The sequence below is a fragment of the Sceloporus occidentalis genome, unplaced genomic scaffold (genome assembly GCF_023333645.1).
Source record: "Sceloporus occidentalis isolate IW3139 unplaced genomic scaffold, rSceOcc1.0.p SCAF_77, whole genome shotgun sequence".
NCBI classification, from domain to species: Eukaryota; Metazoa; Chordata; class Lepidosauria; order Squamata; family Phrynosomatidae; genus Sceloporus; species Sceloporus occidentalis.
The window spans coordinates 215,099-220,071 of record NW_028317057.1 but is presented as its reverse complement, the minus strand read 5'-3'; positions in this window follow the sequence as shown (position 1 = coordinate 220,071).

Below are 4,973 nucleotides of genomic sequence, written 5' to 3'. Positions count from 1 at the left end.
CCCCAGCCGCCCTCCCCATCATCGGTCAGGGCAAAACAAAAGATAAATATATTGCTGCCTCCAACACGTTAAGGATCCTCTCTCTATAAAAAAAATCACCTGGGTCTTCCAGTATAAAAGAATCATGCGTTTGGCTGCATTTAAGAAATGTTTGCTTAGTGAACACTTATATGTATATGTAGATCGTCTGTGTAGTCTATTGAAGGGGGTATTACACCCAGAGTAAAAGGCGATGGTGTCTGAACTATATAGTTTTAAACCTTCTTTTACCAAAATAAATTACATTGGGGCCCTCACAACAGGAAAGTCAATATCTGGTTAACCAATATAGGCATTTGTACCAAAAAATAAGAACTTTATAGGTGGTTTCCTGACTTTTGGAGTCTGGGGAAAAAGCTTGCGTCAAAATACATATCTTATCTTACTGTTGATCTAATAATGTTTGCTGTAATAACTCCTCCCATTTACCCATGAGGGGATAGATATTTCTTAAGCATGTGCCTGTAAAGGATGGAGATGTTGGGGCATCTGTATCCAAATTTTATTAAGTCCCAACTCAGATGATGTCTTCCTGGTAATAGGTAACCTAAATATATAGAATTCCATCTAGTCCACAGGGCCTGTGGTTCTGGAACATTGCAGATGTGGACAGGCAAAAGTTTTTGAAGAAAGTAGGGGTGATAACCAAATAGTAAGCAACCCTCTCTTTCACCCAGCATGCCAAATCCTAATTGTCACTTCCATGAGTAGGTGCGCACCCACTGCCTTTCAGACCACAATAAATTAAATGACAAGCACTATCTCAAAGGGAAACAAACCTTCGATTTCTCTAATCCAACCAACAACTTATGGGGTGGGTGGTTATGCCATTCTGTTGATCTCTGCAGATGGTAAACAAAGTAAAATTTCTGGTCTGTTAAACCTAGTCCCCCTTCTTGTTTGGCCTTCATAGTAACTTCAAATCCCCACAAGACATATCTAATAATCTCACTTCTATGAAGGAAAGACCTGGGAATATATATTGGATGCATTTGGAATAAATAAAGAAGCCTTGGGTACAGGTTTATCTAAATTTAATTTATAATACTTTTCCTTTTCGGACAACGAATTCCTTTCCCTGCCCATTCGTGTCGGACAAAAATCAGGGGTCATTTACTCTCTTAGACTCTTACTCTCTTACACACTGATTGTCTTTCACTCTCTTTTGCACTCTCCCTGACTTCTCTGCTGACCACTTCCGTGTCTCACGGCTCCGCTTCCATGTCTCACATTTTCTTGTTCTGCATCTTAATGTGTTTTCTCAGTCATAGCCTCCGCAAAAATGATCCTCCACTCGGGGAAAAGAAAGTCACCAGAAGCACCAGTGTTTTATTGGAAGTTCACACACGGTTATCATAGCACAAAATGGAGGGGGGGCTTCCAGTGACATGTGACAGAGAGTGTTGAATCGTCTAGCACATAAAAACTGATTCACTTCGCTACAAATGCACTTTAGCCTTGATTTCATTGATTTTTGGGGATATTGGTAAACCATGATGAATAATGTACAATTGGATGTAGCTATCTTGGTCCTAATCGTTATATTTTCCACATAGATCTGAAGTAGGTTTAATATTCCAATTATTTGAATTCAGATATTCTATAAAATGCAGTTATTCAGGTTCCAGGCCCTCCCAAAAGAAAAAAAATTGTACACTATATGCAATGGCGTCGCTAAAGGGGGGCAAGGGGGGGCAATTGCCCCCCTAGGTTATTCCTTGCCCCCCCTGTTGCCCCCCGCCGAATTTGGAATCATCCAGCGGATTGCCTAGGACAGTCCCGCAATGGGACTTTAAGTCCTGGGCAGCCTGAAAAGGTTTTTTTTTTTTGGACGCGGAGGAGATAGAGGGGCGCATGGCAACCGCTCGGCCCCCCCTCACTCTCCTCCACGAGGCCTCTACCTCCATACTTTTCATACTGAGCGCCGGTATATGACATCGTATCCAGCGCTCAGGAGTGAAGACAGAAGCCTCGTTCTCCCGCCGCAGGACTTTAAAGGTGAGTGAAATACAAAGGGGGTGAGTAGGGAAAGAGGAGGGATAGGGGTTAGAAAGTGATAAGGGAGGGAGAAGGGGTAGAATGTGATAAGGGAGGGAGAAGGGGTAGAAAGTGATAAGGGAGGCAGAAGGGGTAGAAAGAGATAAGGGAAGCAGAAGGGGTAGAATGTGATAAGGGAGGCAGAAGGGGTAGAATGTGATAAGGGAGGCAGAAGGGGTAGAATGTGATAAGGGAGGCAGAAGGGGTAAAAAGTGATAAGGGAGGGAGAGGTACATGTTAATGAGTGAGTATGAATTAATGTGTGGATGCATTGTGTGAATGCGTGAGAGTATGCATTAATGTGTGAATGAATTGTCTGAATGAGGGAGAGCATGAGTTAATATGTGGATGAATTGTCTGAATTAGGGAGAGCATGAGTTAATATGTGAATGAATTGTCTGAATGAGGGAGAGCATGCGTTAATATGTGGATGAATTGTCTGAATGAGGGAGAGCAAGAGTTAATATGTGGATGAATAGTCTGAAGGAGGGAGAGCATGAGTTAATGAGTATGTGTGTATCATAGATGTGTAATTGTGGAAGGGCAAAGATGGCACTCACCGGGGAATTCAGAAGCACCGGTGATTTTAATTTTTTTTGGGGGGGGTGTTAAATGGGGGGCATAAGGCATTTCTGTAGGCAGAGTGCTCTATGAAATGCTTTTTAACCCCCTTAATGCCACTCTGCCTCCAGAAATGCCTTTTAACCCTCTATACGCCACTCTGCCTCCTGAAATGCCTAATACCTCCCTATATGCCACTCTGCCACATAATATGCCTTTTAACCCCCTAAATGCCAGAGTGGCATATAGGGGTATAAGGCATGTCTGGAGGCAGAGTGGCACATAGGGGGTCAAAAGGCATATAATGGGGCACAGTGGCATATAGAGGGTTAAAAGGCATATCATGGGGCCCAGTGGCATTTAGAGGGTTAAAAGGCATATCATGGGGCCCAGTGGCATTTAGAGGGTTAAAAAGCATATCATGGGGCCCAGTGGCATATAGGGGTTTAAGGCATTTATGGGGCAGAGTGACAAGGCTGGGGGCAGATGTGTATAACTGGGGGCAGGTTGGAAAATAAAAGTAATTAAAAACAAAATATTTTTCTCAATCATAGCTTTTATTAAAAAAAATTGTTTACATGAATTAACATTTACTATAGGAAACTTTTTTCCTATAGGGTCGTCTTATATTCAGGCTTTTTCTTTTTTTCCTAAATTAATATTCAGATTTTGGGGGGTCGTCTTATAATCAGGGTTGTCTTATAATCGAGCAATTACGGTAATACCTGCAATGCTGTTTCCATGTATTTATTTGATCTATACCTGCAATGCTACGTTTTATATATTGTTATTGTATACCTGCAAATACAGGATTTGTATGTCTGATTCTGTTGATTTGATATATACCTTCAGTGCTGAGATCACAAGTGAATTTCAATTGATCTATGCATGCAAAGCTGGGTTTGTGTGTTAATGTGTTGATCTATACCTGATATCGGCAGCAGGGTTAATATATATATATATATGTATATATGTATATATGTATATATATATAGGCAGCAGGGACTAATATTAATATATATCGGCAACTGGGGCTAATATTTATATATATATCAGCAGCAGGATCCAATATTTATATATATATATATCGGCAGCAGGAACTAATATTAACGAAACTGCCAGTTCAGCTGTAATTTTGAAATCATGTTTCAATCATAGTCTTTACTTCAAAGAGATAAGTACTCATTATGTAGATAAAAATGCATGTCTAATGCGTATATGTGATGGGCCATCACATAAATCAATAATAAAAGGAGGGGCTTGATGGGGGCATTAATACAAATAGTGGTGGCTGGAGGCGATTATACAAGGGTGTGGGGGCACCACATTAATCTATACTAAAAGGGTGCTGGCTGGGGCATCAATACACAAGGGTCAAAAACACTAAGGGGGTATAAACAACAATGCAGTGTGAAAAATCCATCCTGCTGTTTGTGTGTTTTTGGTTATCAGTGTACCAGAGCCTGTCCTGGGGTGTGTGTCCGTATAGGTGTTGGTGTGGCACAGCTTGTCCTGGTGTGTGTGTTTGGGTCTCCGTATGGCATAGCCTGTCCTGTGTGTGTTTGGGTGTCGGTGTGGCAGAGCCTGTCCTGGTGTGTGTTTGGTTATCTGTTTCCTGGCAGTTGGAATTATTTAATTGATACTTATCCAGAGATAAAATGCCCTCCTGAAGTTGTAGTGACTTCAGGGGACAAAACATTCAAGGCCCTTAAATCATTTAGTGGAAAAGTTAAGGTATTGTGTTATTTATGCTATAATATTTATTTCAAGGATTAGTCGTACTAAATTGTGGCTTCAGGCTTCCCATGTTGAATGACCGAGTATTATGTTAGTCCAATGACAAAAGTATCATTCCATAGCACATTACTTTTGGCAATATATATATATATATTTTCTCAGTGGTATGATTTAATGGTGGAAATTATGAATGCCCCCCCAGTTTGACTGTGGTATCTTGTGTGCCCCCCCTATATATTGTTTCTAGAGTAGCCACTGACTATATGTGTTCTAGATCTACATTGTATATGTATTCTAATTTCACATTATATGGTATCCAGTACATTATTTCTTGCACTCCTCAGTCACTGTTGTGATTTAAGGAGAATAGCTTGATTACTAAACTTAAAGGCAGTTTAAGAAAAGAGTAAATGGGGGCGTGGCCTGGCAACGGAGCTGCATGGACGTGTGAGAGACGAGCTCCGCCAGCACACGAGCGATACCAACATTATTTCTACCGGACAGTATCTTCTCCGAGTAGCGTCTAGATCCCTGAAGCAGAGGAGATGTCTACAAAACATGTAAAGAAGACCCCAAGCAAGTTACAACACTACTTTCCC